The sequence below is a fragment of the Copidosoma floridanum genome, unplaced genomic scaffold, assembly GCF_036245765.1.
Source record: "Copidosoma floridanum isolate Cflo_tuat_1 unplaced genomic scaffold, Cflo_Japanese_pri ptg000004l, whole genome shotgun sequence".
In the NCBI taxonomy this organism is placed as follows: domain Eukaryota; kingdom Metazoa; phylum Arthropoda; class Insecta; order Hymenoptera; family Encyrtidae; genus Copidosoma; species Copidosoma floridanum.
The window spans coordinates 370325-394013 of NW_028321881.1; positions in this window are offsets into that span (position 1 = coordinate 370325).

Sequence of the window (23689 nt, forward strand, 5' to 3'; positions counted from 1 at the left end):
AAACAGAACTTAACATACTTACAATCTTATGCTAAACTATTTATGAATCTACCTTAATCATTGTGTATTAATTTTTTTTTTTCTCAGCTAATTTTAGTTATGAAATTTGAAATGGAAACAATCTCGATACCTCTAACGCTTTTGTCAGTATACAAGATATTGTTTATCTTATTTTAGTTATGTATTAAGGACTGGGCTAGAAAAAATTTATTAAGTAAATGCTTTAAGAATCAGTGCTCCACAATTGAGCTTTCTTATCCGTTTCCAAAGAGAACTTTTGTATTAACAATTACTGTCTATGTTAATCATGAGTGAAGCCAACATAAAAGTAATGTGAAATTCACACTGGTAGTGCACATGCGCAACCATCAATTATAGAAATTTAACTGGTTGCTTACCATAAAGGGTTAAAACTTATTTGGTATTTTTATATGTAAAAGCATCAAACCTTTCTATTATGCCAATTTTACTGCTTTTATAAGGTAGCAAAGTAGCTTCAAATATACATTAATTATTCGGTATCTTAAATTCATAGTTAATAAGATAAAATTATTATTATTCTAAATTTACTACGGATGTAGCATAATGCAACATACATACTAATTTATGCTTATCTATTTATACAGCCACCTGATTCTCAGTCTTTTTTCCTTTTTTGTTTTTTTCAATTGACATCTTATTTTAGTTACAATGTTGGAAACGGAAAGAATCTTGAAATCTTCACGGCATCCATCGAAGATCGATTAATAATTTTCTTGATATAATGTATTAAGAACTGAAACTAGAAAAAAAAACCCATAAAGTAAAACCATCAAAAAATCGTCTTTCAGTAAATTAGCACTTTTAGTATCAGGATTCGGTAAATAAAGTTTTTAAATAAGTCGATCTATGACTATCAAGTAATTCCACAAAGAAGCAGCATTTTTCATTTGTTGAGAAAAATTTTGTGTAAACATTAACTGTCTAAGTCAATTAAAAGTGGAGCAAAAATTACCTTATTACGTACATAGCAGCATTAAACATTCGCAATGCACATGCGCATCCTTCAACTATACAAATACAACTGGTTGCTTACTATAAAAAGCTGAAAATTCTTTTGTATTTCAAAATGTTAAAGCTTTAAACCTTGTTATTACGCCAATTTAACTGCTATTATAAGGTCGCGAAGTTGCTTATGATGCATAACAATTACTTAGCATCGTAAATTCTCAGTTCACAAAACAGATTTATTTATATACTGCCTTGTCTCGGTTGTAGCAAAATGTAACATGCATACAAATTTTTAATTAACTAGTTATACACCTTTCTAATTGACTGTTTTTTTTTCTTTCTCAATTATTATCTAATTTTAGTTATGAAATTTAAAACGAAAACAATCTCGCAACCTTTGCGGCTTTTGTCATCAAACAATCATTACTTTCCATGTTATTATGTATTAACGACTGAAATAAGAAAAAAACTAATAAGTACATGCTTATAAACTGGCGTTGAATTAAATTAATACTTTCACTTTCAATATCAGAATTCAGCAAACAAAGTTTTTGATTACGTCAAACCATAACTAAAAGTTAAAAAATCATGAACAAGGATTATGTTCTATTTCTTAAAAAAACTTTAGTCAAATCTTTAACGGTCTTAAACAATTATAAGTGAAGAAAAAATTACTTAAATACATATATGGCAGCATTTAACAATCGCAATGCACATGCGCAACCTATATTAATACAAATACAATTGTTTGCTTACTTAAAGGGGCTAAAATATTCTTTGTGTTTTATAATGGAAAAGCATTAAATATAATCATCATGTCAAATCAACTATTTTTCTAAGTTAGCAGAGTTGCTTGAAATAAGTATTTAATACTGAGTATCATCGAATCTCAGTTAATAAAACAGGTTTTTTAAGAAGTATTATGACTGTTAATTTTAATCTCATGACCATGCATCATTTTCCATTCCTGAATAATACTTTTGGACAAACTTTTTGTGACAAAGTAAATCATTAGTAAAGAAAAATTACTTAATTACAATTATAGCAGCATTTAACATTCGAAGTGCATATGCACAACCTTCAATTGTACAAATACAATTGGTTGTTTGATAAAAAGGGCTAAAATTTTTTTGTATTTCAAGATGTTAAAGCATTTAATGCTATAGTTGCTTATTTTACTGCTGTTTTAAGGTAGCGAAGTTGTTTAAGATAGATAACAATTATTAAGTATCGTAAATTTTTAGGTAATAAATCAAGTTTTTTTTTTTACTGTCGTTACCACAGCCGTAGCAGAATGCAACATACATACAATTTTATGCTGACTTATTCATACACTTCCCTAATTCAATGTTTTTTTTTTTTTAACTCTTATCAACATGTAATTTTAGTTTTTAAATGAGGATCGAAAACAATTACGCAACCTTAATTGTTTTTGACATTAAATAATTATGATTTTCTTCTCAATTATGTAATAATGACTCAAACCAGAGAAAAAAACTGTTGAAGTAAATGCTTTTAAAAATAAGCTTAATGTAAATTAATAATCCTAGTACATGAAATCACTAAAGAACATTTTTGATAAAGTCGTTTTATGACTGTTAATTGTAATCTCACTATTAAGCCCAACTTTTTATTTCATAAAAAATTTTTTTTACAAACCTTTACTGTCTAAGTAAATTATTAGAAACACAAAAATTACTTAAGTACATACATAGCTCCATTTAACATTTGCAGTCTACATGCGCAACTTTTCTACATACAAATACAATTGATTGCTCACTATAAAAAAAAAAAATTTTTTTGGTGTTTCAATATATAACAGCATTAAAGTTCAGTATTCTGCCAATTTAACTTCTTTTTCAAGTTAGCAAAGTAGTGTAAAGTAAATAACAAATATGGAGTATCACTGATTTTAAGTTAATGAAAAAGATTTTTTATTGTATTTACTTTACAACGGCCGTAACAAAATGCAACATACATACAATCTCATGCTGAACTATGTATGCCCCTAACTGATTCACGGTTTTTTGGTTTTATTTTTTTTTTTTATCGTCATCTAATTTTAGTTACGGAATAAGAATTAAATACATACTCGCAACTATTACTGCTTTTGACGTTAAACAATTATTTTCTTCCCAATTATGTGTAAATTACTTGAACCATAAGACAGAGTCATTAACTAGATGCTTTAGAAAAAAGTAATCAAGTGAACAAATACTTTTAGTATCAGGATTTAGTAAACGAAGCTTACGATTAAGTCAACCCAGGACTGTTAATTGTAATCTCACAAGAATCCTTGTGTTTTATTTCTTAAGATAACTTATAAATAAACCTTCACTGTTTGTATTTATTATAAATAAAGCGAGGGTTACTCAAATACATATATAGTAGTATTAAAAATTCGCAGTGCACATTAGCATCCCTTAATTGTACAAATAAATTGGGTTGCTTGCTATAAAAAGCTAAAATATCTCTTGTATTTCAAAATGTTGAAGCTTTAAAGCTTGTTAATATGCCTATTTTACTACTACTCTAAGGTAGCAAAATTAATTACATTAATTACAATATAAAATAATTATTTGGTATCTTTAATTAATAGTTTGTAAAACAGGATCATTATTGTACTGACTTTACCTTAATTTTACCTTTACTTTAATCTAAGTTACAAATTTGTAAACGAAAGCAGTCTCGCAACCTTCACGGCTTTTGTTATAAAGCACTTATTATTTATCTGCTTAGTATGTAATAATGACTGAAATCATAAAAAAAAATCATTAAAAAGATGCTTGGAGAGTTTATGTAATAGTAAAATAATACTTTCAGTAATAGGATTCAGTAAACCAAATTTTTGATAACGACGATCCATGACAGTAAGTTGTTATCTTACAAACAACTTATAAGTTTAATTTTTTGGGAAAACTTTTGTACAAAACCTTCCTGTTTAAATCAATTATTAGTAAAGCAAAAATTACTCAAATATATATGGCAGCATTTAAAATTCGCAATGCGCATGTGCAACCTGAGTTTAAACAAATATGTCTTGTTGTTAACTATAAAGGGATTAAAAATTTTACTTTTTGTCACATGTAAGAGCATTAAGCATTAAACCCAATTATTATACGAACTTGACTACTTTTCTTATAATGTAAAGTTGCTTAAAATATACATTAAACACTTCGTATAGTCAATTTTCAGTTATTAAAATAGATTTTCCATTGTATTAACTTTACTACGGCCGTAGCAGAATGTTACATACTTACAAATTTTAGCTGAGCAACTTATACACTTCCCTAATTCACGGTTTTTTTTTTTTTTTTTTTTTTTTTTTTTTTTTTTTTTCTTTTCTCAATTTAGACTAATTTCAAGTACGAATTTGGAAACGAAAACAATCTCGAAAGCTTTGAGGCTTTTGCCAATAAACAATAATTATATTCCTTCTACTTATCTACTTATATATTAATGTCTGAAACCACGAGAATCATTCAAATGAGTAAATGCTTTAAAATACAGTGTTTAAGGGGGCTCCTTCACGAAAGTCCACAAACAGAGATATATTATTTCTTGTAAATAAAAGTCTACTAAATTTAATTGTGGTCTAAATGATATTTCGAATGGGTCAAAATTTTGAAAAATCCGAGCTCAAAGTTGTAACTATTAGCACGTGTTCCTATGGGGCAGCGTAAAAAACAATTTGTTTTTGTTTATAATAAGCCTAAATTAAATGTCCCAGCAGACTGAATATATACGTTTTGTAGATGAAGTCTTCCTCTGTAATATGCTGTATTAAAAATTATGGATAAAGGACCATTTTAGCGAGATATTTGTGATGGAAATAAATAAATAGTGTCCAGGAGGTCAGGAGGTCACGTGGGTAGCAGACGTACTTGTTCACGACATATATATACCATATACCTATATATTACATCGCTATACTACACCAACACAAGTGGTCTGGTCTGGTGGTGTACCCTTGTATGCACTAGACTGGTCAAAACAATAATTAATTTTTCGTACAAAGTTAAACTACACACATAAATATCATTTTTCCCACTTCATACGTTATTAAAAATATCATAATGATTTTCAGACACATTTGTTTATTGAAAAACAAAACTTTATTCTTTGTTTGTCTTTGACCTCATTAGTAGTCGTAGGAGCCCCCTAAGTAAAATAATACTTTTAGTTTTAGGATATAGTAAGTAATGTTTTTGAATAAAAGAATCCATGACTGTTAATTGTAATTCCATGAACAAGCTTCATATTCCGTTTCTCAAGAAATTTTTTATATGAACCTTAACGGTTTAACATAATTATAAATAAGTCAAATATTACTTTAATACATACATGGCAGGATTCAACATTTGCAAAGCATATGCACAGCCTTAATCCAAACAAATACATCTGGTAGCTTACAATGAGGGACTTAAATTTTTTTTGGTCTTCAACGTATGGAAGCTTAAAAGCTAATTATTATGCCAATTTAACTGCTTATCTTGGGCTGCGCAGTTGCTTTAAATACAAAACAATCTTGCTACCCTTATACTAAATATTATTTTTTTCCTGAATACGTGTTCAGAACTAAAAGCAGAAAAATAATTAGTTAGGTAAGAGCCTTGTAACTTGTGGTATAGTAAATAAATACTTTAAGTATCAGGATGCAGTAAACAAAATTTTTGAAAAAGTTGACCCATGACTGTTAATTATAATCACACAAAACAAAGCCCTATGTTGCATTTATTAAGATAACTTTAAAATAAACCTTTACTATTTGAATTAATTATTAGTAAAACAAAAATCACTAAATCTTACAAATATATAAAGCAGAAGCGCTAAAACCGTTGTAATCGCTAACCGCGAAAACTACTGAACCGATTTCGTTGAAATTTTGCACACTGATTCATGATACTTCCTAGATAGTTTTAGCATAGTTTTCATCTTAAAAAATTTAATAACAATAGCAATAAATGAGCTCAAAGTTTTGCAAAAATTTGCCAGCTTTTCTCTTTAGTTCAGTAAAATCCACTAGGTGGCGTCGACATAAAATTAAAGCTACCTGCAACATAATTATATAAGTGTGGTTATAATAGGCTGGAGCGTTTTCATAGTGTTGCAGTCGAGTTTCGGCTACTCAACGAGCTGCATAGAGAATGCTTATGATAGTCTTGCAGCTGGGTATCCCGGTTTCGGACGACACTCTTATCTAAGGGGGAAGGGACCTAGGTGTCCATTTACCCTGAAACTCGATGAGTGCGATCAAAAAAATAAAACTAATTCCAACCGATGCCATCTCTGCCACAATACCAGGAGACATATGTAGCCAGAGCACAATCTGGTTCAACTTATCAGAAATGTAAGGGAGTTCCACCATCCCACCTGGTGCAGTTAGAGAATTTGTGGCTACAAATGTAAGCAAGGGAAAACAGCTCTGAGCTCTGAGGGGCATGGGCAGCCACAACGGCTACCTTCTTGGTCGTCGCGTCCCCAATGCGCTTACCCACATGTTCCCATCAAACGATGAGCGGTTGGTTATCCGGGGATTGACCCGAGACGAGATATTTTTTGGTCAGCAGCGTACCTTCCTCCATCACAGTCTCCGTGCATCGAGACTCCAAGGGTAAGAATCAAGCAACCGTAGCCAGCTCTTCATCATCAGGAATAAGAATAGCCTGGAAGTTTCACCACTGGCGCTTTTTAGCGCCATTATAAGTATTTACGTTCCCTACTTAACCATCAATTTCATCGGTTCTTTTTAGGATCTACCTATGTGTAAACTACCTTGCCAACAAATATATTTTTATTACCATTTCCGGAAGCAATTGGTCGACTAAAAGACTATATTAACTAAAGACGGGCACTATTCAACCAAGTCAGCCATTCACTAGCAGACGTCACCTGCGGAGTTGTTCTTCGCAAGGCTGAGAAACCCGGTGACCGACGACCCTGTACTACCCTCTCAACTCTAAGCATTCAACCAGGAATCACTGATCCTCTCCAATGTCTGCGTTGGGCAAACCTATAACAGCTATGTAGGAAAAGAAACTTGAGCCAACGGGACAGCCTCCACTGGACAAGTATCACTAACCAATCTCCCCATCTAAGATTACCAAAACAACTGAATCTGCAACTAAAAAAGGTGCTTTAGACACCAACTTCTTCGACGTTATACCGGGAGACGTTCGGAAAGAGCACTTCAACTAGCCCCAAAGCTTCGGACTTTGTAATTTTTCTCCCAATCAGTCTGGGTCTTCAACAACAAGCCAGAGAAGATCACCCTGAGGTATCCAGGCAGTCACAATTGCTGTTAACTGCAGTCAAGAAAGAGTTAACTTAAAAAGCTCACCGGTCTTTTTTAGGGCCATCGGACGTTGAACTGCCTTGCCAACAAATATATTGGAACTTAACAAAGTTGACAGAAAACACACTTTAGGGGTCACACAACTTTTAAGCATGCCAAAAGTCGCAAGAGGGTGAATCGGAAGAAAAACTTCAAGTGTATCTAATAAATACAATCTTACTTAGGCGTCAAGAAACTGACGCAGAAAATTTATCGAGATTAGAACAGCAGCGTCAAAATCGACAACTAAAGAGTTCATTACGTGAGAGATCAGCTTTTCATTGTACCCTCACAGCAATCTCTGAAATCTTTAAAGATCCTACTTCAGATTTTGTAATGAGTAGAAAATGTATTTGTGTTTTTGTGGCAATAAAAATGTAGGGTTTAAGGTCCAGGACTCTGCTGCTCTGGTAATAAAGTTGTGAAATATGAGGAAAAAAAAATTTTTTTTTAATATTAATTTTTTGGTGGTTTAAGATCTTAACAGCTTTAAAAAAAAGCCGTTTTCGTGAATTACACGGGAGAAACTGTAAATCAACGGCTTTTTAAGGCCACCGATTATTTTATGGCATAAAGAACGCACGGTACTTTTCAGCATAATAATTTTTTTGAATTTTTACACCTTATTATTTAACCAAATAAACTATATGGATTCCAAAACAATATGTTTTTAATAAGAAGATTTTTGTTCTAAGATGTATCAGGAATATTTGTGAAATTTCTAACTGAAAATGTTTCACATTACATGTCAACACACTACGGTATTTCATTTAGTAAGTCTCGGGCGAAGCCGAGACGGGGGGCTGCTAGTTACACATATGGCAGCATTTATCATTTGCAGTGCGCAACCTTTTATTATACAAGTAGAACTGGTTGCTAAATGTAAGAAGCTAAAAATTTTTTCGTAGTTTAATATGTAAAAGCATTAAACCTAATTATAATGCTAATTTAATTACTTTCTTAGGGTAGCGGAAAATACATTTCGCATATTTGGTATCGTAAAGTCTCTGTTAATAAAACAGGTTTATTGTTTTATTAACTTTACAACGGCTGTAACAGAATGCAACACATACAATCTTATACTAACCTATTTATGCACCTCCTTAAATAACTGCTTTTCTATTAACATATTTTTTTTCATCTTTAGATATTTTTAGTTACGAAATTCTAGACAAAAACAAACTTGCAACCTCTGCCGGCATTTTCAATAAATCAGATATTGTTTTTTCTTTTAATTATGTATTAAGGACTAAAACCAAAAAAATTTTAATTGAGTGAATTCTTTTAAAAAAGTGTTCTTGTAAATCAATTCTTTTGGTAACAGGATTTAGTAAACCAAGTATTTTAATAAGTGAGTTCATAACTGTAAATTTTAATCTCACAATATAGCCTTTTCCGTTTTTTTAAGACTTTTGTATAAACATTTACTGTCTATCTTTATTGTTAGTGAAGCAAAATTACTTAACAACATAAATTATGTCGGCATCTAACACTGGTAGTGCACATACGCAACCATGACTTATACAAATTCAACTGGTTGCTTACTATAAGGAGGCTTAAATTTTTTTCGTATTTTTAAATGTAAAAGCATCAAACTGTTCTATCATGTCTATTTTACTGCTTTTCTCTGGTAGCAAAGTAGCTTAAAATATATCTTAAATATTCGGTATCTTAAATTCATAGTAATTAAGATAGAATTATTATTATTCTAACTTTACTACGGATGTAGCGGAATACAACATACATACTAATTTATGTGGATCTATTTATACAGCTACCTTATCCACAGTGTTTTTTTTTTTTTTTTTTTTTAATTGACATCTCATTTTAGTTACGATATTGTAAGCAAAAACAACCACGAAACCTTCACGGTATTTGCCAAATGTCAATTATTATTTTCCTTCTAATTGAGATTGGTAACCAGAAAAAATCACATTAAGTAAAAGCTTCGAAAAATCGTCTTTAAGTAAATTAGCACTTTTAGTATCAGGATTCAGTAAACAAAGTTTTCAAATATGTCGATCTATGACTCTTATTTGTAATCCCACAAAAAAGCCTCATTTTCAATTTCTGAAAATAACTCTTGTATAAATATTTATTGTCTACATTAATTAATGGTGCAGAAAAAATTACTAAAATACACATATGGCAGCATTAAAAATTAGCAGTGCAAACGCGCATCCTTTAATTATACAAATACTATTGGGTGCTTGCAATAAAAAGCCACGAATTCTTTTGTATTTCAAAATGTTAGAGCCTTAAACCTTGTGATTACGCCTATTTTATTGCTTTTCTAAGGTAGCAAAGCTGATTACAATATACAATAATTGTTTAATATTTAAAATTCATGGTTCATAAGACAGGTTCATTATTGTACGGACTTTACAACGGCCGTAGCAAAATAATACATAAATACAAATTTATGCTGAACTATTTATGCAAGTACCTAATTCACTGCTTTTTCTTTTTTTTTAATCGACTTCTAACTTTGGTTTCAAAATTGTAAACAAAAACAATCTTGCAACCATTACGGCTATTGTCAATATTCACTTATTATTTTTTTGCTGATTATCTAATAATGTTTGAAATCATTAAGAAACTTATTAAGTAAAATTTTTAGAACTAGTGTCACTGTCAATTATTACTTTCAGTATCAGGATTCAGTAAACAAAATTTTTGATTTCGTCGATCCATGACTATATATTAAGATCTCACAAATAAGCCCCTTGTTCTATTACTTAAGAAAACTTTCGAACAATCCTTAACTGTCTCAAAAAATTATTAGTTCATTATAAATGACTCAAATACATATATGGCAGCATTTTGCATTCGCAATGTACATGTGCAATTTAAGTTTAAATAAGTACATTAAGTTGTTTACTATAGAAAGCTTACTAACTTCTTTGTTGTTTAATATGTAGAAGCATTGAGCCTATCTATTATGAGTTCTTTACTACGTTCCTGAGGTAGCGAAGTTGCTTCAAATATACAATTATTATTTGGTATCCTAAATTCTTAGTTAAAAGAACAGATTTATTATCATACTGACTATATTACTGTCTAAGCAGAGTGCTACATACACACAAATTTATGCTTAACTATGTATACACCAATGTCTAAGTCTGCAGCTGAGACAACGGATCAGAAATGAGGTAAATACACTGGGCTGTTCCAGATCAGGTTTTTCCTACGGATAGTTTCCGGGGTTTTCCTGGTCTACATGACAACCGTCATGGAAAAATGCGGAGCAGTTGTTGTAAGGGCCCTCCCCACTTTCAATCCCATCACGATTCCTCCCCAATCCTTAATGCTTAGTGCCCTGAGTAATGCACTTAGATAGGAGCCGGACGTAAAGCACTATAAAAAAAAAAAAAAAAATACGTGTACACCTACGTAATTCACTGTTTTTCTTTTTTTTAATAGTTTGCTATTTTTAGTTATGAATTTAGAAGTGAAAACAATCTTGCAGCCTTTACGGCTTTTGCCATAAAAGAAATTATTATTTTCCTCTAATTATATGTTTATGACGAAAACCAGGAAGATAACTCATTATGTAAATATTTTTAAAAATCGTGTTAGAGTAAATTATTACTCTCTGAAATAGGACTCATTTAACGAAGTGCTTGATAAAGTCGATTTATGACTTAATATGTTTAAGCTTTGTACCTATTTATTATGCCTATTTTACTTTTCGTCTATAGAAGTAGCGTTGCTCAAGATATATAATAATTATCTGGTATCATAAATTAACATTTTATAGAACTGGTTTATTGTTGTACTGACTTGACCACGGCCGTAGCAGAATTGACATACATACAAATTTATGCTAAACTATTTATACGCGCATCTAATTCACAATTTTTTATTTTTTATTTTTTTTAATCGTTAAATAATTTCAGTTACAAAATTGTAAAGGAAAACAATCTCGTGACCCTTACAGCTTTTGTCATAAAGCAATTGTGAATTTTTAGCTAATTATTTATTAATGACTGAAACCAAGAAAAAAACATTATAATAAAGCCTTTAAAACGAGCGTTGAATTAAATTAATATTTTCAATATCACGATTCAGTAAACAAAGTTTTCGATTACGTTGATCCACAACTGAAAGCTAAAATCTTATGCACAAGCCTTATGTTCTATTTCTTGAGAAAACTTTTGTTTAATCTCTGTCTTAAATAATTATAAGATAAGCAAAAATTACTTGAATACATACATGGCAGCATTTAACATTCGCAATGCACATGCGCAACCTATATTATTACAAATGTAACTGGTTGCTTACTAAAATGGGCTAAAATATTCTTTGTACGTTATTATGTGAAAGCTTTCAATCAAATTATTATGGCAATTCAACTACTTTTTCAAGTTAGAGGAGTACATTGCTCAAAATATGTATCAAATACTCAGTATCATCAATTCCTAGTTAATAAAAAGGTTTTTTATTGTATTAAGTTTACCACGGCCTTATAATAATGCAACGTACAAACAGGTTTATGCTAAACTATTCATGCACTTTCTCGATTTAACGTTTTTACTTTTTGTTTTTTTTTTATGGTTTTTTTCTTTGAGTTACAATATTCGAAGTTAAAACTATCTTGCAACTTTTATGGCTTCTGTGATTTAAACATTTATAATTGTTTTTCTAATAACGTATTAATGACTAAAACCAAAAATAAGGCTCATTAAATAAATGCTTTGAAAAACCATGTTAAAGGAAAGTAATTTTTTTACCATCAGGAATCAGTAAAAAAGATTTGTGATAATGTCGTTTTATGACTGTGAATTGTAATCTCACAATTGAACCTTATTTTCTATTTTTCAAGAATATATTTGTATGTAAACTTTTACTGTCTGAGTTAATTATTAGTAAAGCAAGAATAACTTTAATACATATATAGCAGCATTTAACAACTAGTTGTCTGGTATAAGGGCCTGATATTTTTTTTCATTCTTATTTTTAAAATCATTAAACCTATCTATTACGCCTTTTTTACTAAATTTCTAAGGTCGCGAAGTTGCTTCAAATATACAATAATTATTTGGTATCGAAAATTCTGAATTTTAAGAACAGATTTATTATCGTAGTGGCTCTATCACTGTTGTAGCGGAATGCAACCTTCATACAAACTTATGCTTAACTATGTATGAGGATGAATAATGAGCAAGCTCAACCACCAGAGGACAGCAGAGCAAGCTGCAACCAAGTATACATAGATATATTATTTCAATATAGTTTATTTCCATTGTTTCATAAAAAAATTCATAAAAATTATTGTATTGTTGCTTTTAGCAGTTGTCATTTTTCCTTTAAATATAAAATTTCCCGCTCTCTCACATACAAGTAACAATAAAAAAAGTGTATTAGGGAAACGCCAAGATACATAAACCCATAAACCATATTTAAATAATATATCTATTTCTCTAGGTTGCACCCTGTCCTGCTGCCCTCTGGCAGTTGAGCTTGCTCATGAATTATCATTTCATGTCGTTTTATGACTTTTTACTGTCTAAGTTGTTATCTCCGGAAGAAAAAATCACTCAAATATATATATGGCAACATTTACTATTTGCAGTGCTCATGCGCAACCCCGAATTATAGAAATGAAATTGGTTGCTTACTAGAAAAGACTGAAAAATTCTCCGTATTTTAATATGTTAAAGCTTTTTTCCTATTTATTATGACTATTTTACTTCTTGTCTACATAAGTCGCGTTGCTTAAGATATAGAATAATTATTTGGTATCGGAAATTACCATTTTATAGAACAGGTTTATTATTGTACTGACTTCACAACTATAATTTTTAGTGTCATAAACATACCTTATTTGCTATTTCATGAATATATCTTTCTACAAACTTGTTTTATGTATGATTATTGTTGTTGAAGCAGACATTGTTTTAATACGTAGAGATAACAGCATTTAACATCCACAGTGCACGTTCACAATCATAAATTATTTAATTTTTCGATTAGTGGGACATTGAGCCACCAACTTCACAGCCACACTGTTAGAAATTCCGGGGGTACTTTTAAAACAAATGTAATTAAAGCATTTCTACAAGTACGTCATTGAAACATAATTTTGTTTTGCACTGATGATATCAAATACAACTTTTAAGTTTCAAAAATTTATCAAAAATTACAAAACTGTTACTGATAAAGACGAGCTAAAAGTATTTTAAAACAGCATTTAATAAATATTCTAAATTTAATTTTATTTTGTAAAAATTCAAAATGTTTTGGAATATCATATAATGTTATTAAATAGTATATTACGATATGTTATGGCATATTGCAGACTTAAAAAAATTTTGTTTCAAATACGTTTTGAAAATTACATTACGCGCAATAGTATTCTGTAAACTAGCAACCACAACATTTTTTAATTTTCAATGACTGTTTTATGATGCAATATTAAGTTACACTATTTATGTTCCAAAATTATTTTGAATTGTATAGGTACCGAGCTATACTAACTACGAATTTCATTCCACCCAGGTGGAATTTTCAAAAGAATTATATGAATTATATGTATGGGAGCTGTCGTAGGCTGAATGGTTAGTGTGCTAGCTATCAGTAACAACATAGCTGAAGAATTGTGGGTTCGATTCCTCATGGTTGGGGCACTTAGATTTTCTGGTGACCATATTCACTGCCCATTTACCCCTTTCATGCCAGTTCTCTCTATTCATTTGAAAATCGAACTGATCGCACATGCATTTGGTCACAAGCCTTGTAATATATTCCAACACCTTGGTGTTGGCCCCCCTGATTAAAAAATGTCGGCTTTTAGCCGACATTTTAGCGAGAGGGATTGCCCACCTGATCATATTATCAAATGAGATCAGGACCATCTGCGGCCCTATTACAGAATTTTCCTGACAGCCGATTGACCTGATCAGGCTGGAGGCGAACCTCTGAAAAATTCGCGGATAATAATAGGGAGACTCACTAGAAACTTATAAACTAAACTTGATATTTTCTCTTGCGAGTTTCTGATTGTCGCCCTGACACCTAGCGGTTGAAAACGACACTAGCTGGTATTGTATTGTATATCTATATAGTTGTACGATATGTCAGGGGTAGATGTCGGTAGATGTAGACTGGAGTGAGAGAAAAGCAATGATACAAATTAAAAAATTATTAATAAATTTTAATTTAATCCTTTAAGAAAGTTGATACATTTGTCGCATTATTTAAATAAGTAGCGTAACTACTCGGTTTCTTTAATAAAATATCGCAAGTCCAGTCAATGGTACGACGTTTCAGTGATAATACTTGTAATAAAATACTCAACAAAAATCTAACTAGTAAAATATTTGCAATGTAGTGTTATGAAATAAAGTTTGTTATTAATTGTTTAAACAAATGTATAAATAATTAGAGACTTGTTTCCGTAAAATACAGAGGATTTTCCGTGCTAAACTATTTACGACTTTTTGACGTTTGTACCTACACGTCGCAATATCTTACGAATTACATTAAGAGAAATATTTGCATATATTATAAATATGGCACATACGCGTGGGCACGCTTTTTTTCGTCTCCACTTGCGATTGTTGCTCGCTCGACTCTTTTTTTTACTTCGTATTTGTAAACCCATTTAAGAGGGAGCTTGCATGGTTAGACACGTCATCGCAAGGGTGTACGAACAATTTTTTTGACTACCCGTTTTTGCGAACGAGTACGGGGATGAAGATGAATCAAAGCACGTTTGGTGGTAATTCAATGTTTAAATAAGCGTTACATTTGCCATTTGATTGACTCTGTTTGCCAAATGTCTAGTTAAAAAATACGAAAGACTTAGACTTGATTGCCATATTTTAACTTTGCACGCATTTCAGTTATGAGTACGTGATTTGCCACTAACTCTGTAGTCCAATTGTGAAACGTAACGTTGATGAGTCTTTGAATCGGAAAGTGCTTGCAAGTTTTCATTTTATTATTTCTTACTTCAATTGCTGAATATGCATTATCTATACTACAGAATAATAACAAGGCATTTTAAAATGACAATCAGCGAATCGTTTTCTAAAAGTACCTTTTTGCTTATGCTAAGATAAAAAGAGTCAAAGTAAATTAGGTTTAGGAAATAAATCGGTAACATGAATGCGAAGAGCTAACGTACCGCGAATCGTGGCAAGAGATTTCAAATACAAAAAAGAAAGTACAGCGTGAAAGAAAAAGAGAGAGAGAGAAATTAAAGCGGTGAAATGTGTATAAAAATGTTCACCTTCAACATGCCTGTTATACCAATATATTTGGTGGTACGGGCAGGAGGCGGGGCATCCAAAGGGGTGGAGAAAAGATCGAGGCCCTCTCACGCACGTCATTCGCGGTATGCAAACTTGCAATATTTAAAAAAAATTTTTTTTATAAAAATGAGGGCCCAGCTCATAAAATATGAACATATTATGCGCTTGGTATCTTTAACAGTTGTAAGTTCACGCGTGTATGTATGCATTTGTACAAATGAAAGCGCCGTCCATTCCTGGATGGAAAAATAGAATTTTGAGTTGCCTAAAAGTATACCTTTGCTGGAAATAAATCAAGGAATTTTCGGGAAAACTTTCATATGCACCAAAGACAACTGTTTCAACAAATTTATAAAATTTTGGCATCTTAAAGTATATAATTCGTAATTCTTTTTAAACACAGATTGACATTTCTTTGTTACAAAAAATGTCATCTCCGTTATGTAGAGAGTTGTGGTAAACTTACACCGCAATAGTCAAACATATTTCAAGAGTCAATCTGCGTGACCAAATTTTTTTAAAATTAAGTTCAACTTTAAGATGTATCAAATTGCGAAAAAATGCAGGGTTTGCAATAAGTATTTACATATAAAAGCTTAAAGCGAAAATTGTAACTATCTTAACATTTATTCAATTCACTAAAAATTTAACGAAAAAATTATAATTTGTTATGAACAATATTAATTTATATAGGGCTGGAATGTAAAAAAAAATTTTAAATTAGACCATAAGTGAGCGTATGTAAGAGCTGTATTGTTTATATATGTTTATATAATAGATGTACAATTAATGTATATACATATAGATATGCATATATGTGTTTTACATACATGTGTATGTATTAATATACATATTTCTAATTAAAAAATAAACACGTACACTTTTTTATCAAATTCAAATTGATTTGATAAAATTTTGTATGATTACATTCATTTTACCAATTTTATCAATTTTAAATTCAGCGAACTTTATGAATACAGCGTAGCAATGACAAAAGAGAAATTAAAATTTTAAATTTTACAGGAACAAACCAAAGATTTCTGGTTTATGATACACGTGATACCCATGCCAAGTTTCAAGCGCATAAATATTTACATACACTTACTTTCGTTGAGTACTTAGAGCAAAACTGCAAAAACGAGCGATAAGACAGTGTACTCGGCACAAACATTTATGTGGTATACTCTTTTTACAGTATCTTGCACTTATATGATACCCGGTTAATGTATGATGTATGAATCACGAAAGCTGAAGCATCGGATTTGAGTAAATTATAATAATATCAAATAACAATAGTAGCTTGTATCAATATTTTAAGTTTTGGAGACTTCTTATAATCATATGAAATATTTCAACACGATTTAATGAAGATTGATGTAGTACAGTGGGTTGGATGACTTTTTTTGGTACCCCAGACCCCCTAAACATAATGGTAGTTTTCGTCACTGGTGACGCATGTCACCAGGGCCAGCACCAGGCCCGAGGGACCTCTGAAGCAGGGCCCAAGGGACTCCTTTTGCTTACCCTGGATGGATGCGCACCAGGTGCGAACCCTATTTTTCCTACTGAGGGCGCACTAAACATCAAAATGTTTTGAAAAATGCCCAAAGCATGAAATAGTAGTTTTCGTCACATAAGCGCCATTACCACTGGGGCTATTTTGCGGCTCGAGGGAACTGCAAAGTAGGGCCCCGAGGGACGTAGTCCCGGTTGGATGGCACTTATGTGGCGAATGATTTTCCTACCGAGGGTGCAGTCAACATCCAAAGGTCTCAAAAAGTGCCTCGAGGTAGGAAAACATTTTTTTTTGTTTTTTCTTTCGTAGGACAACATTTCAAAAAATTACTATCAGTAAATGTCGATTAAAAATTTTTTTTGGCTATTTTGTGAGCAAGTTTTATGATACCTTAGTATTAAGAAAACAATAATAAAGGAAAAAAAATGCCGTGAGGCTGGCACAAACCTGGTACCACCAACCACAAGAAGCTACTCAACCCACTGCGCTAACTCAGTCTTGATAGATATGAGTTCAAAAGTTACACACATTTATCAGAAGTCTCCAAAGTTCAAACTACTTAATTACTATAAATTATTGTTGCACATACAAAACGTTAGAAAAGTACTTAACTGAACAAAAATGTTTTTTTTTGTATTTTTTTTTTTTTTTGTAGGAAAACATTTTAAAAAATTACTAGTTTAATAAAACCTGAGTATTAAGAAAACAGAATAATAAAGGGAAAAAAAATGCCTTGGGGCTGGTGCGAGCCTGGTACCTCCGGGACCAAAAGAAGCCGTCCAACCCACTGCGCTAACTCAATCATGGATTCCTAATGTTCAAACGTTACATATGTTTGTGGGAAATTTTCAAAGCTTAAACTACTATACACTATGGTTGTACGCATTAAACGTTAAAAAAGAACTTAACTAAACTTTTTTTTTCATAGAAAAAAAAGAAAAATATATATTTTGTCGTTTAAAGACGATTAAACAATTTTTTAATAAACCTGTGAACGAGAAAACAGAAAATTAGAGAGAGAAACATGTTTAATTTTTTTAATAATAACTTTGCAACAATCTGTAAATCTGTTTTTATTGCAACAATCTATAAACAGTTTAGTTTTTCTAATAATGATCTTACAATAATCCATATATGTGTTTACTTATTGTATAAATTTAAAAAAAGGATAAGACTATTATAAGTGGGCACAACTCCGGAACCTTTGGGTCCAAAAGAGAGTGCCAAACCAAATGCGCCATCTTAATGGCTATTATATAGAAATTAGATGTTATATATGTTCATTGAAGCCCTTTAAAACCTATAGTGTAGTTTATTGCTGTTTCACTTGAATAAAACATTATACAACAGGCGTGCGGGAAAAAAGTATAAGTTTTGTTAGTATGGATAGAAAGGACGAATAAAATTTTTCAATTGTTTTCGCTTGACTTAGCTGTCATTATTAAGCAAACGTTTCTGCTGTACTTCTTGTAAGTGCAATAATAATAATAATGATAGTGATTATATCTGACGACCATGTTAGGTGAAGATTAATAAGATATCGACACCATGTGTTTCAGCTTCACTTTACGCCTTCAATTAATTTATAAAAACCGTCTATTTCAATAACATTTTTTTAATTTCAAACAAATATTTATTTATTGTTACGAAATCTTGAAGTACACATCGCTAGTATTTTTTCAAATGCATACATCAGCCATTAGTTAGGTACTCTGTTCTTAAATTTCAATACGTCATTAAAATATACATATTATTCTTAAATTTCTATTCCAAGTTTGTTAATTTTGAATATGAACTGAGAATTAAATTCTGAAATGATATATCAAACCCGTAATGTAATGGGCAATCACAGAAGTTGCACATTAAAATTCAATACATTCTTAATTTTAAAAATGTTTCTAAAATTTGGCATACAAGATTCTGACTTTCCAATTTCATTACATGTTTGTAAATCGTTATTCAGAACTTCGTTCGTCAATAGTTGTGATGTTAATAGAATTTCTAACAGTGCAGGAAACCAAAAAGCCATTTTTTGCAATCGATGTTTAAGGTTTATTGTTGTACTGACTTGACCACGATCGTAGCAGAATTAACATACATACAAATTTACGCTAAACTATTTATACGCGTACCTAATTTACAACTTTTTTTTTGCCTTATGAGTAGTCAACTAGTTTCAGTTACGAAATTATAACAGAAAACAATCTTGTAACCTTTACGGCTTGTGTAATTTTACTTATTATTATGCTTTTTTTATTTATGTATTAATAATGGAAACCAGTATAAAAAGCCCATTAACTAAGTTCTTTAAGGAATTGTAGCATAATTTGTAGAATATTTGATAACTTGATTTGTCAAAAGAACACCTGAGGATGTTATATACACTATTAAATCGTTTCGATACGAATTTTAAATGGGCAAGTTGTATTAAAAAATTATCATTCGATTATTGCGTATATTAACTTGTGTTCTAATTAAAACTTTTTGACTTAGGAATTAAAAAGATATTGTTGGCATGTACGAATTTTCAATAGGCAGTATATATAGTGTGTAAGACAGTGCCACAGGTAAGGTGATACTTGCGAGCCCTATAGTCAGTACAGTGTAAGCTACCGTGCCTTCTACACCTCTCGTTGGCTCTCTTTATTGTCTTTGTCAGTTTTGTCAGAAGTAAGTCTGTAAACTGTATCAAGTCAGTCGTATTTTACGTCGGTCGGCAGTTAAATTAAATAAACGTTTTGTCTTTCTATAAAATACTCGTTTTTGTTTCACGCACCCCCTTTACTCACACCCCTTCAAGTTATGGGCCCAGCACGCTTCCACTGCGCGTGATCTCTTCTTTATTTTTTTGTGTGGGTGAGTGTGACAAAAGGGAGGATGGCGGAAAGGGCTGAGACAGCAAAGGATGGACAAGAGAGTCCGATCGAGGAAGCGGCCGAGAGCATGACCCCTGGTGATCAGGCCGAGTCCGTTGTCGACCAAGCGTTGTCGACGCTGGTCGAGGATACGGGAGCAACTCTGGACGCCGGAACCGAGATCAGCGGTAGGTCAACACTTTGTCCTTTCGAGTGATGCTTAGGTTGGATGCTACAACGTCAGGTAACAAAGGGGACTTCTTTTGCATTTCAAGAAATGCGCGAGATTCTAAGAAACACGTGGCGTCTGTAGCGCGACACGCACATGCAAGAGCGGGGCGGATTTAAAGGGGGACAACAGATTGCGGCTGAGGAGAGAGTTCGGTCTCTCTCTTCCTCTCGTGTTGACGCGAGGCTTTTTGACTGGAAATATATTACGAGACCGTTTATGTTTTGTTTTCGTGTTTTCTCGCGTCTCTTGTTCTTGTCACCTCAACTGTTGCGTGCGCGTTACAATATAAATGTCTGAACTGGAAAAGTTTGAACGTGTGTTAGCAGAAAATTATATATGTCGTTTGCTGGTGCTTTTAATTAATTGAACTCTAGGCAATAAATGTTCTAGGCAATTTTCAGATTTAGTAAGAAAAGGCTGATATTTTAAAAGCTTACATTTTCTTTTAGACGAGCAAACTATCGATGCTCTGTCGATAATATGTCGGGGAATTTCATCCCAAGTCAAGTTAGAGGGGCAACAACAAGCTGCCATTTTGTTGGTGGATAAAAGGGGAATAATGGCATGGGTCGGGCAAAGGGATATTCCCGCCAAGGGTGTGCAGGCGAAATTATTTTCCGTGTGACTCGCACAGTCACGTTAGACTTGTGTTTGGTCACGCGCGGCTGTGTGAGTGCCCAGCGTGCAATCGTGCTTTGTGTTCAAGCACGAGAACACGCTTTGGGCCACGTTGACTAGATTTGGCTTGCGTTCAGTCGATTTCTGGTTAACTCCCTAAATACAATGTCCGTCTTTTGTTTTAGATTACCTGATCAGTGACGATTACAAATACATCGTTGAATTTCTTTGTAAAAAAGGAGGCAAAGTGACGTTGCCAGAAAATCTATTCAGGGAAGACGGGGAAAGCGAGGAACCTGCTCATGATAAACCCGGGTTATTTAAAAAGTCGGTTAATAAGTTTAAACTGTCAGATGAGTAAAATTCCGAAATTTTAGAAGTCCGAAACTTTGATGAGACAAATGTAGACAGTGAAAATCTTTGGCAGAAATTAGGCGGAAATGAGTCCGTACGCGAAGCAGCCCCCTATTCCCCGTCGTACACACCGGAAAATACCCAACTTAAAGTAAAAAGAGTGCAAACCATTGAAAACAAATATAAATGGATAAACGTCAGCAAAACGAAGTTGCATATAGCAGATGAACAGAAAAATAAAAATTTTTCAGAAAATATCATGCTGGCTAGGTTCGACTCGATGATGGCCGCGATTAGTCAGATGATCGAAAGGCAGGAGAAAGCAAACGAGGAGGCAAGGAAGGCAGAGAAAGAATGGGCAAGGAAGGCAGAGGAAGAAAGGCAGGAGGTGGAGAGAACAAGGGAGGAGATAATTCTGGTCATGCGCAATTTTGACCAGAGGTTGTCCCGGCTGGGTGAGTGGGTGAATAGGGTCGAGTCATCCGAGGCCCAATCGTCAACCGGGGCACCCCTGCAGTCATCAACTCCTTGCAACGACAGAGCACGGGTGAGTTTGGAAGATAAGTTGAAAACGTTCTTAAAAGACACAAAAAATGAAAATGTATCTAAAGGCAGCGCGGAACTTCTCGTGACAACCATTAATAAAATACATAAATTTGGCCGTAATACTCAACACATATACAATTATCGAATTTATTAACGAAGACATGATCAAAGAAGACAAATTAAAAGTCAGAGTATTTTATTAAGTACAGTAACGGAAAAATATTATTCAAGAACTTTTCGTCTGCAAGATCTGGTTGCAATGTTGGGAAGTCTGAAAGAACTTAAGAAGGGGGAGACACCCCTTACAATGGCCGTGATTCGTTAAAAATTGCATGAAATTAAATTTTACAAAGGGAAAGAATCGGTTGCCAAATTCATAGAAAAATTTGAGGAACTGGTCAGAAATTGTAAGACTTTAAGTACGTCTGGTCCCTTTTCTGAAGAAGAAAAGCGAGATTCGTTTTATACTGCTGTAATCGGATCGGTACCTAGCGTGCAGGTGACAGACTTTACGCTTAAAATGCAAAGCAGAGATGGAAAGGGTATGACGTATGAAAACCTCATGTCGTTTATGGTAAAGGTTGAGTCAGAAGGCCTAGCAAAAGCCACTGGAGGTCGCCCTACGAGGGCAGCTTTGACTGCATCTTGGCCTCAGGACCGCCTCCGCTGCTTCAACTGTAATTACTGTGGACCTTACGGCTGACAAGTGTCCGAAGGCAAGTACCGGACTCAGGAAGTGCTACATGTGTGGCACGTTCGTGCATGACATCCCAGCTCACAAAAGATGCAGTCCGAGATGTGGTGAGCAAAATAAGTCTGATTCATGGGATTTTAAAAGGCAGGGCCGTGGAAGTCGAGGGAATCAAGGTGGCCGCGGTGGTGGCCGTGGCAGTAGTCGAGGCTGCTCTAATTCCCGAAACTTTGGGCAGAAAAGGGACTCTAGCAACGTCAGGGACGAAAAAGATTCCAAAAGGCAGAAAGTTTTTGACCAGGGCCAGGACACAAAGGAAAAACAAAATGCTTCAGGGTCAAGTGAAGGTGAGTCTGTGACGTTGATCGAGCCCCCAATACTCTGTTTCCAAACTCTGTAGGTTGGGTAAAAAATTTAGAATCGGATGGAGAAAATAAGATTAAATTTGTCGCTTACTCGGAAGCGACTGATCACTTTGCAAAGTCAGACAAATTCTTCACAAATATTGACAGAAACAAAATTGGTAAAATAAAATGTGCAAACTCAGACTCATCCGCAGACTTGAAAATGGAGAAAGTGGAAAATTTGCTGCTTAAAAATTGCAATAACGACGTTGAGTTGAAGGGAGTGGTGTGTGCTCACGACTTGATCGGGAATTTATGGTCGCTACGGAAATTTGCTGATATGGGCTTGTCAATCTATTTAGATGACAAGGAGATTAGTATTTTCGATCCTTATACTGAAAATGTATGGATACTGGGAATATATAAGAAACCCTACTAGATGGCTGAATTTGTTAAGTCAGACAACAAAAGAATGAAAGTCTTGATGGCTGAGTTGTGACGAGGATTTTTCGGCCGAAAGACAGCCGTCCCGTATCCCCTCACAAAATTCTCACTTACGTCACTTACCGTATCCCTACTCACTGGATACCTCTCCGCCGGAAGGTCGGCCACAGGTGTCTGGCTCGGGAACGCTGGACACTCCCTAAAGGAAATTAAAAGGGGGAAAACTGAGGACACGAATTATTGACACTAACACTGATATATCTTTCACAGCGCGCGCGCGCTATTTATTCCTCCTCAATGCTCTCACACTATACCCGCTCTCTCTCTCTCTCTCTCTCTCTCTCTTCTTCTATATCGAATTATGCGGTAATCTTTATATACATGTATGTATATATATATTATTGTGCACTGCTCCCGTCGTGGATGCCTTGGTACGGACGCTTCCCGATCGTCCTCCGCTGGTTTTCACCTTGACCTTGGTGCGGACGCCTCCCGATCGTCCTCCGC